We start from the raw sequence: 12466 nt of genomic DNA, 5'->3' as shown, positions 1-12466 counted from the left end.
ACCAAATGTTAAATAGGCACAAAAAAGGCTTACTAGTCTTAATAAAAAAATTAATACCATATCAAATACATAGTAAATCAAATCATAGATGGCGTTACGAGAAACGTAACGAGGTCTATCGTTCAGTTTTTCCACTCCTCATATATTTTTCATACCGGGGGCTTTATATGAAAATCGATTCTTAAGCAGTAAACACCAAAACCAGTCTAGTAATTAAAATAAAAAATCACTTTTTTTTTTGTCGTATAAGTATGTGTGTACTGTGTAAGTGTGTTTACTCACAATCCTTTGTATTTGTCACGTTTATTTCATGAAGTGGTTGTGTTCTGTGCCAATTTGTGGTGAGATTTGTTTTTTTTTTTTATAACTTCTTTTATGACACATTTAGGTTGTGATTACCTCCAATTTATCTGAAATACATACCGTGTTATAAGCCACAATATTGATTTTGTTATTTTTTTTATTATTATTATTTAAGGTAAATACTGGCTGATATGAAATGTAAATTACGGTCGGAAATACAGTGTATTTTTGATAAGAAAGCAGCGACTCATCGCTAATCGTTAAATAAAATTCAAAATAAATAAAATAAGTCGCTTTTAAATAAATTTAATTGGTCAAGGGTGTGATAAGCTGAATGACAACGATGACTCGCTATTTTATTAACGAAAATAGACTATTATATAGTTAGTTACCCATCAATGTGTGTTATGTACATGTGATAATAATGTTTATGCGCTTTTTTTTTGTATGTTGGTGCACAATTGTGAGTTACCCACACTGTTTTATTCAATACATAAATCAGTATATGTAATACAAGAGTACAGTCTCAGTACATAAATTATGTACATCATTATACGTATATACATTTCGACGCTGCAATAAGTATGTTTGTATATGTGTGTGGCTTTTTAATAATGCTGACATGCTCAAATTGATATGAATCTGGTAAGAAAGTAAAATTCACAAAATTATATACAATAGGCATTCAAAACGCACGTATGTTTTATTATAAGTAATAAACTTTTAAAGTTAATTTTTTAATTCTGTAATACTGCCTTATATTTATAAAGTAATCAAAATGTGAAGTAATAACAGTTGATATAAAAAATGATCTTCTTTTAAAATAACTTACGTTAAATTGATTTAATAAGATGCATCAATAGTTTGACTACTTCATCTGATTTGCTAATTTGTAGGAAGTAAAACTCCTATGTTTTAAATGATTAATACGGATTATTTTAATGTGTTATGTGAACTCAGCGAGAAAATCGTGAATGTCACGTCCAAAGTCCAAGTTTATAGAAACGCACACAAATTAATATTTTTTTAGTATTAACACCAACTTTATATATCAATTGTTTCATAATTGTGTGACACCATTATTTAAATTATATGTATACCATAACAACGACGTTATTATTGTGTTATTATATGTAATATTAGTACCAAATGTAAATTATGTCACGTCATTTATTATATTTACATATGTATATAAAACTATGTGAAAATTGATGATAATTATGTGTTAAATGTGCATCCTGTATCTAGTAATTTTTATAAGTCATTGTTCAACAATCTTTACTAAAATCGCTTGTGAGAAGTAAAATAACGTATCTCATATATTTTGCTAATATTTCGTACATAGTGATTAATGGTATAAAAACGATATTAATGAATAGATTTTTATTAAGAATTTGAATTTTTGTACGTTAACTAAATGTAAATTAGCTTAGTACCTGTAACAATCGACGATCGTTTCTAATACAATTAATGTTCACACTGCAATGACAATACGTAGGTCTCATCGGCTAGTAAATGGTAGTTTACTGTGATAAATAACATAATAATTCGATTACGAAGTGATTCGGTCGTGATATTAAATTTTTTTTATCGGCTTGTGAAATGCTTTCGCTTAATTTTTATTAGCAGTTAACCGCTCTCGGTTGATATTTTTCGAACTTTGTATTAAAAATTCTATCGACACTGACAGTACAAATCAATTTTATAATTAAATAATAATAATAATAATAATAATAATAAAACAAAAGAAATGATTTGCAATTCTGTCAAACGAGCAATAATAAACCTGCATAAAAGGTAGTATTATAAGCACTCATTAGTTATTTTTGTAACATGTGTGTAGATGTAGATTTTATTTTTTTTGAGCTGAATGTAGTAAATAAAGTAGTCGGCCACAAATCGCACTGCCTTAGCGTTGCACATAAACAGTCTTCATAGACACTAGTGTATCATACTACTGGATTCAGTCGATAACTTTAATAAAATTCTAGATTTGTAATTAAACGTTTCTGGGATTAGCCTTGTAAGTTTTTAAATGTAGATGAAAGTTAAGTACAACTATAGTTAGCCCTGATAGCCTCATTATTGATAGTTTAGACTTTTGTATGAAAGATAAATCAAAAGCCTACTGATAATGGAGTATTTCGTTTCGTTGAAGTTTTAACGTCATAAATAATAATAATAATAATAATCTTCTTCTATAATATAAAAATGAGTCGCTGAATGTGTTGCTAAGCGCAAAACTCGAGAACGGTTGGACCGATTTCGCTAATTCTTTTTTTAAAATAGTCCTTGAAGTACGAGGATGGTTCTTACGGAGAGAAAAATTCTAAAAAAAAAAAAATTTAAATTTCCTGAAAAAGTCTAAAAACAACACTTTTCTATACTCCCATACAAAAGATTTGTGATAATACTTAAAAGTCAATTTGAACTTTAATACCATATGATAAAGTTTGTGTTAGGCGATACGAAGTTCGCCGGGTCAGCTAGTTATAAATAACTTTATTGCATACAGTAACATACAGCAATTACATAAGAATAAAGCTTAATAAATAATTACATCGCATGCAACGGGCGGTCTTATCACTAGATAGTTATCTCTTCCAGACTACCCACCAGAAAGGAGCTTGTTGAATTTAAGGGGAAAAAATAAAATTGTTTCATGAATTTAATATTTGGTTTCCATGCAAGAAAATTTGGTTTGTCTGGCAGAAATGGTTAAATAACTATCTTGCCGTGTTCAGGGAAAAGGCATCGTTTTTTTTATCTTTTTGTAAATTTTTTACACCGTTATTTCTTTATAGAATCTATTGAAACATCTTTTTAGCTAGTCGGAGACAAGCATCGTCCTATAAAAAGCTTAAAACAAGCAAATTCACACGTGTCTATGTAAAAGTGTCGAGCTATTTCGGTCACCCGAAAATTGGTAATTTAGACAAACGTGTCGATAGAACTTCAACGATAATATGATAGTGATGGAAGCTTAAAGCTAGTTGTTATTGGCTTATCACTAATTCCTCATCAAACCGTCAATAAATGAGGGACAGTAATAATAACCATATACCTACTGCTGATGACTTGCTATTCGAAGGTAAACTTTAAAACAGAGAGTGCTTTTAAGAAACTTAAATCTGTGGTTTAATAATAAAGTCAAGCAATTGCCTTCACGTTAACGGAAATATTAAAATTAAAATGTATTTTCGAAGAGAAATAAAAAATAATAATTTTGTACGTTAGAAATGCGAACCCATAATATTTATTAGAAATATTTTATTGATATTTTCTACCATAATTGTAATTTTGATTTTTCAACTTTACGTATCCTATTATTAATAATTGTAAAAATTTCATTACATCCTATGATCTTTAATACTTAATAAAAAATTATAATAATAGCAAAAAATAAGGAGAATTTAAATTTGACAAACGAAAAAAAAAACAAAAAAAAAATGCACGTAATAGGTCTAAATATTGCGTTTTAATAATAATTAATCAGTACAAGGTTCGTTTGCCGCACATCTTCGGAAAACCTGAACGGTATTAGCATATCTTAAGATTTACAATATCGACTTTTATTAATGTGATCCGGTCCATGTAGTGATACAGTTTCTGACCTTTTGTTGTTTTATAATTAGCATAAAGTGTATTCTGAACTGGTTTTAGTTCGGTTGGAGCTTCCTGTATTAGTAAAATAATTTGATAATAATATCATATATGAGGATTTTAAATGATTGGACGTTAGAAATTGGTATACATAATATAACATACAATAATATTGTCAATTTTTTCAGCTTATATTGCACGTTTATAACTCGATATAAAACTTTCGATCCATTATTGCACTAATTAAACTTCATTATCATATTTATATTAAATGAAATTGAAGTGCTATGAAAGCTTATTTTCTTACTTGTATTCGATAGAGCTATAAAATAATTGAAAATATTTTTAAACGCAAATATTATACTACTAATAAATTTAAAAAAAAATTCGTAGGTTAAGCATACAAGTGAAACCAATTTTATTAAAAGTATATGTAAAAAATAAATAATACATTTTGTCGCAACTCTGTTGTCTCTCTAATGAAATAATAATAATATTGTAATTTTTATGATTAAACAACTGTTCAAATTATTTAAAAGTTATCATAATTAAAAATTTAAAGAAAAAACAATTAATAACAAGTACAACAAACGTAACATTTATGAAACTATATTTATAAATCTTAAATTTATTATAAACTCGGAGAGTTACAATTTTCTACATTTTTCGAAGTCGTTATCAGTTTAAATATTTAACTTTCACAACTAGTTATATAATTCAATAGTCGAAGAAGAAATAGACAAGACATTCTAATTTACATATCGGTTTAATTTTTTTGATCAATGACAGGGCCTATAATTTAACCTCCGAACAGGAAGCATGCTTAACACGGCTCAGGTGATCCTACCCTCAATATCTCTATATAAATAAAAATTTAGTTTCACTATGCATTAGTGATTACTTTTTATCTTTTGTACGCGTGCGCATGATTTGATTTTTTTTTTTAAATATAATTAAGAATTGGTAGTATTCGTGATAAATTTTTCGACTTGTAATTCGAAGGTCGTTTCATTTTAGAAATACATAGTTCGGTGATTACATATTATGAAGGAATTGAATTTATTTCCTTTTTTAATATATTGTTTTCTTTAAAAAATATAAATTCGTAATATTAACCTTCGTATGATAGTTTAAGCTTTACAAATACTAGATGATAGTACTATTTTGATAAGTAACCATATCGTGTATACCAGGAACGTGTAGTGGATGTTATTTTTTACATATTAACGATTACATTTAAATGTAGTTTTGAGGGATTATTTATTAGGAAACGATTGGAAAATTCGATGGAGCTATGTATAATGTACCTTTAAGAACACGAAGTTCGATATGTCTATAGTAAGATAGATTATTATTCGTACGATGGGATGTTTTTACTGTGGTAAAACTGATGATAATTTCTACTAGTTTTAAGATGTCATTTTTATCATTTATCACTTACATGTTTGAAAATGTATATAAAAATCCAAAAAATAAAACTTCTTTAAATCTATAATTATTATATTAAGTAAAGATGAAATTGGTTTACCAAAGTAAATGTAGCAATGTATTTTATCAGTACTGCAAAGGATAAAACACGCGAAATTTAATATCATATTCTATATACTCTAAATATTTTAATGAAAGAATATTTTGAATAAATATATTATTTTGCGTATCTCCTTTTGAATCGAAAGCAATAGTGATAGCAAAAATGTGATCGTGTGTAAACAAAAAAAAAAAAAAAAAATTGGTGTCGGAGAGAAACAAGTTAGTTAAGTTCGGATAATAAGCATATAGTGTTACTTTCGAATCTTTTTTTAAAAATATGGTAGACATGTATTGTGCTATGTAATGATCTCAAGAACAAGAAATATTTAGGATTGGATATTATGAAAATAAATACTTTTGACATTGCCAAGATGTTATAAAAATTAAAAAGGAACAAATTGCTAATAACAATAATATTCTATTAGTTCAATTATAATTTACCTTGACTTGAGTGACTTAGTGTGACAAATGATAGAGTCAGTACTAAATGCTAGCAAAAATAACAAAAATAACAATTATTTACACGAAAATAATAACTATAATGAACGAACAACGATCGGTAATGCTTTGGAATAATTAATTGTATTGAGTGGGAACGTAATCGTATAAATCTAATTTTCAAATATTTAAGATGTGTGTTGTATCTGTGTGTTTGTGTATTGAAATAAAATTTAGCATATGGGCTATCTAGCATTTTAGGGACTTTATATTTAAACATTAAGTCTAACGTCGAAACCAAACAGTGACAGGAAGCACTAAAACAACACGGAGTCAATTTATTTTGTCTATCACTGACCATAGTGCTTAGTTCCATTTTAATTGATCTTTACATTACATATGTATTTTTTCATTAAAATTTTCAAAAATCCCAACAGTACAATATATTAAATTTTGTATGGTAAAAATGTAATTTTTTTTTTTTTTTTTCTTTATACAATATAACTACTAGAAATAATACACAATTTAATTTTTATGGGTATTATGTTTATTATGACTAAATTTTAACTGACATGATATTTATTTTATATACAACACGTGCCATTAATTAAAAAGATCTTCTGAGGTATATATTATTATACTTTAAATACATATCTAATACTTTGCAATGTATTATGAATTATACTTACTATCAATCATAAACTAAACAGAAGCAATTTGAAAAAGTAGTATTTAAAATTACATCACAAATAGTTAAACGTTTCTTGATATGAAGTAAAATTCAACGTAATGTTATAATAACATTTGGTCAATATTTTTGCATATTTAACATAACTACATAAAAAAGAATTCACTATTAAAATTCAAAAATGTAACGCTTTATCGTGCTTTTTGTAAATAGTCTTAATTTATTTATTTATGCCGCGTCTCTCTATCTTTCCTATAGTAAAATCTCATATTTCCACATGAATATTAAGGGCGGAATGTTTATAAAAATTGGATATATAAATGACTAAAATCCGGTTTCTATATTCGAACGTTCCGTTTTCGTAATTTAATAATTCTTGAATAAAACGATACGTTTTTTGAAAGTAGAATCCAGGCTTCAAAGGTATTGCCCGTCATTAATTTCATCTATAATGTTTATATTAATGTGATACAAACTAGACGCAATAGAGTTTTAGAATCCACATAGTGAGTATTTTGCTTCCAAAGTTTACTTCTGTTAAGAAATATCTTTAATCGAATTCTTCCACCAGTTAATAATAATAAGTGTCATGTTATGAAATTTATTGTTGTCTTTTTTTGTTTATTTTTTCCTTATACTCTTTTGAGGATTTATAAAAGTGAAAATGGTATTTTAATTTAATTTACTATATATATCTAAATACATATATATATATATATATATATATATATATATATACATATATCGATTCAACTAGTTTTTAAATATTAAAAAAAGAAATGAATGATCAATAAAAAAAAAAGCAAAACAATTTTCGAAATAATCATCTTTGTAAATTTTTAATCTCGTACCTCTCTGAAGGGAACAATATATTAATTTTTCAAATGATATTTTTCCCTACTGGTTATAATAAAATAAGCATAAATATTGACACATACGTAAAAGCAATAATTTTTAATGTTTGCAATGTATCTCTTGTCTTCTAGTTGTATTATAAAATACATAATAAGGTATAACATTTGTGATTCAATGGTTTTATAAATGTCACTTTAAAAATAAAACCTTTATTTAACTAAAATTATAAGAATGGCTAAAAATGTGTTCACTTAGTTCTAAATTGCCTGGCTTTTTACATGGGCTGGTAAGTCTTCGTATATTTTTTATAATGCAGCTGCTAGTTATTGTAACTATTACTTTTAAAGAAAATTTAGCGTTTGTATAAATAAACTCATTTTTAGTTAATTTTTGCTGAAACTTGCAAAAGTAATTCTCAACAGTGACCCTTTATAATTAATCTTTGTAAATATTTAGTTCAATGTAGTATTAGTTTTGAAAGTATATTGTGATAAAATTATTATAATTTATCGTATTTTATTATAAAAGTAGTTATTTTTTAATTGGTGTTTAACTAATCATTAAAAAATTCACATTTTTTTCTGATAAGCGAATAATATTTTTTTAAATTTAATTCTCTATAATATAGCTAGTTGTAATATGCATTATAATATATTAATAAAATCTTTTTTATTTATATTTACATGTGGTTTTTATTTATATATTTTGTCGTTAGACCATTTTTGTCTAAGGTTATCCCGCTAGAACATACTACGCTTTGATCTTAGCCAAAGGCCGAGAAACGCTGAAAAACCTACATACAAGTTCAACTTTGTGTATGAATGTTTGCAATTGTCCTTTGAATTGTCACAGATTTCTAGTCTATTGTTCTAAGATCCGAATCTAAGTCGATCTGCACCGAGCTGATGATAGAATGAAACATACTTTACATTAGTATATTAGATACTATATTAAGAATGAGTTGCCTAAAAATCCTAAAGTGACTATTTTTTAATTATTAAAAAAAAACTAATGAACTTAAAAAAACAGCGTACTCGCGCATTCATTATATTTAGAATACAAGTTAAAAAAAAATTAAATTCCTATTTTAGTATTAGTGAATCTCTATGAAGACAGCAACTACATTCATTAATTATTTTAGCATTAGATTCATTCTTCTATAATCCCTACTAATATTATAAATGTGAATGTAAGTTTTTTTTTTTTAATATAGACTAGCGCTTTACCGCGATCTCACCAGATGGTAAGTGAAGATGCAGCCTAAGATAGTGCGCGCTTGTCTAGAAGATGCCTATTCACTCTTGATTTGAAAATACCCAAGTTGTAATTATTTGGAAAAACGGAAGCCGGGAGGGCATTCAAAATTATGCGTATTAAGAAAGAGGAAGCAAAACGCTTAGTGCGAGATCGTAGGATTTCAACCACGTAGCGGTGCACACTCAAGCGATGCCCAGCGGTTCGGTGGTAGAATGTTAATGGTGGAACCAAATTGTGCAGCTCTTGGGCACACTCCGAAATATATTCTGTAAAATACAGACAGACAGGCAACCTTGCGCCGATCAAGAGTTGTTTGTTTGTTACGCTTTCACGTGAAAACTACTCAACCGATCATCATGAAACTTTGTACACATATTCTTGGAGGTATTAGAAGTAACACATAATACTTTTTATTTAAAAAATCAACGCGAGCGAAGCCGCGGGTAAAAGCTAGTAGTAAATAATAGGTGTCATAGATAATATATTTACTTAAACATCCTGCATTAATGACCTTTACCACATAGTCGATGTATGTCGATGCCGTATATCTTCAACCAGTAAATCAATCTACACATCTACACAAATAAATAAAATTCGAGTGTCTGTTAATAATATTAAAATAACCACTTTTTACTAAAAGTAATAGTATGAATGTAAACACGGTACATATATCAAAATAACATTTTTTACAATAACTGTCTATCTATATTTTTGTTCCGACTAATCTCTGAAACGGCTGAACCGCTTTTGATGGAACTTTCACTGGTAGATAGCTGATGTAATAAGGAATAACTTAGGCTACTTTTATTTTTGATTTTGTTCAATTTTATAACTGCGAACTAAACTATTTTGTTAAATTCCTCGCGGACGAAGTCGCAGGCAAAGCATATTAGTAGTAATTTTAGTAAGATGGCGCTACAGAGCAATACTAGGTCGCCATACTTGACTGTGACAATTACACAAACGACAAATTTTACTAAAAGAAGCTTCGATCCACCCAATAATCGATTAATAAAACTATTTTGATCGAGCAAAGATATACCTAATAAGATTTCATAAAAGCTCGATGATGATGGATAACGCCGTATTGTGACACCCGTGTGAACCTAGACAAAAAGTTTATCAGATCAACGGAAACCACTTATTCGACCCTTGGCGACTTTGCTGTTCATGACCTTTGCACAGATGGATATGAATATACAGCAGTATATTGACTGCCTTTGAAACTAGACCTAGTAACATATACTGGAAAATCGTGGAGCCAGTTACGTTAAGATCGTAATAGGATTGACGAAACACTTTGTATCAAACAAGAGTACACATTATTGACGAAATAATTTGTATCTAATAGATACACCTAAAAACGATACCAAGATATGTTTAGTATTAGTGGTTACTCGTATCTATTAAAGTAACGCCTTAATTGGAGTTAGAAATTTTTTCACAAGCATTTGAAAGTGAACATCGAGATAAGATAAATTTTAGTTATTAGTAATTACATTTTTATTAATAAATAATAAATATTTCTAGTATTTGATATTTTAAGGTGTGGTGTGGATTTTAATTCAGTCAAGCATTAAACTGGTTTAGGTTTTTTTACGTATTTTCTAAATTTCTTACTTAATGCTAAAGGCTACTAAACTTCTAAGTTTTATGTTAGTACTAGCGGTCCCTGCAAACGTTGGTTTACCATATATTTTATTAACCCCCTTAATCCCCCTACCCTTTATAACTTTGAGCTATGGAAAATAGATGTTGGCCGATTCTCAGACCTACCCGATATGCACACAAAATTTCATAAAAAGCGGTCGAAGAGAAAGAAGTCGAGAATTTTATATAGATAAATCTATATATTATATATATAATAAATCTATAAATATATATACGTGAAGCAAAAACTCTATACCTTCTCTCCTCTTACTCTTAAACTAACTAAACCTTTTACTCTTTACGAAAATTACGCGGACGGAGGAGTATGAAATTTCACACACTTATAGTTTAACGCTACGCTTCAGCCTGTAATATCCTACTACTGGGCATAGGCCTCTTCCCCCATGTAGGAGAAGGATCAGAGCTTCCACCACGCTGCTCCAATGCGGGTTGGCGGATATATTTCCTAATACGAGTAACGATAGCTATCAGGGGTACATGATAGCAACCGGGACCGACGGCTTAACGTGCTCTCCGAGGCACGATGGGGATCCACAAGGACTGCTCAAACACCCAGACCACGGCAAACATCTGTATGGCCAATACAAATGTTTGTCATGTGCGGGGATCGAACCCGCAACCGCCAACGCAACAGGTACAATCCATGGCTGTAACCGTTCCGCCAACGCGGCGACAAAATTTTACTTATAGTTTAACATAGAGAAAAAGTGCAGAATGCTCATATTTTTTTATAAATATGCATAAAAAGTACATTCAATTAATTAAAAAACATTACGCACACTACTATGAATTTGACACACAACCGCTTATTATACTTTTTTGTTGATTGTTAGTCTTTAGTCAAATCGAAAAATTAAAAAAAAGTTTCTTTATTTTCATTATTTTTTGGTTCCTTGAATTTAAAATTTTAATTATGGCCGAATTTCGACCTCCATGGTTGCCTAGTTAATTTAATTACGTCTTAGTCTAAAATATTTTTTATTTACTTATTAAAATGAGAGCTATGATCAGCTCGATTGCATTGAACAAAGAAGATGCCCTAGTTAATTATATTATTACCTATAATTTGTGCATAAAAAGAATTATTCGTCCATACATTACGAAAAAGCAATATCATGGTAGATATATAGACAACACGAAGTTGCGTCGTAGATAATGATATTCGAAGAATTTAATTTAAATAAGGTGATGAAAACTCGTTCAACTCGATATATCAACACGTCCTTGACTTTTGATGCATTCCTAGAATAAAGACATAAAAAGGCCAATTTTATTTTTATTTATTAGTAGAAGTAGGTACGTACTAAATACTATTTTTGTGTTTTAGATACAAAATTAATAACATAATAAATGGAATTGAACACACATTAATTAAAAATAACGTGAATTAATAAATATAGGCTTTAGTTTTTAACTTTCTTTTTATTCAAATTATTTTGGAGTCAGATATAATTACGGTACTCCCTCAAGAACTTTTAGCCTGTCTTGAGGAAAGTTAACTGGAGAATGACATAATTTTTATGTAAAATACATTTTACTGCTGTGTGGTTACGGCAGTAAAGAATATAGCCACCCCATCTCTTCTCGTTGGTATGGTGAGAGGCGACTAAGGGATAATACAGTTCCACTACCTTTTTGGAACATATAAAGCCGACCGATGGCGGGATAATCATCCCATTGCTGGCTTTCAATTACACAGGCCGAAGACGGGCAGCATCGTCTTCGCTGCGATAAAACCATGCCTGCGGTCACCAACCCGCCTGCCCAACGTGGTGACTACGTAAAACACATGAGTTCGCGCCATAATATTTGGCGCGAACTTAGGGAGGTCTATGTCCAGCAGTGGACTGCAATAAGCTAAAATAATGTACTTAATACATTTATGTAAGTTTTTAGCAAACTTTACGAATGTGAGGAGTGTTTTATATTTTGAACATGTACGCATTTGACGTTGCATTTTTGCTTTCTTTGATTTTTTCTCCTTTTTAACTTTCAGAGAGTCTGTTGTACAGCCCTGCAAAATAATGACTTATGGCACGTAGGAGGCCTATATTCAGCGATCATAAGTGATTAACAAATTGGTTCAGTAGTTTCGCAGCTTATTCAATGCAAACAAACCAA

Source organism: Melitaea cinxia, chromosome Z (assembly GCF_905220565.1).
Source record: "Melitaea cinxia chromosome Z, ilMelCinx1.1, whole genome shotgun sequence".
Taxonomy (NCBI): Eukaryota; Metazoa; Arthropoda; class Insecta; order Lepidoptera; family Nymphalidae; genus Melitaea; species Melitaea cinxia.
This window is presented reverse-complemented; position numbering follows the sequence as displayed.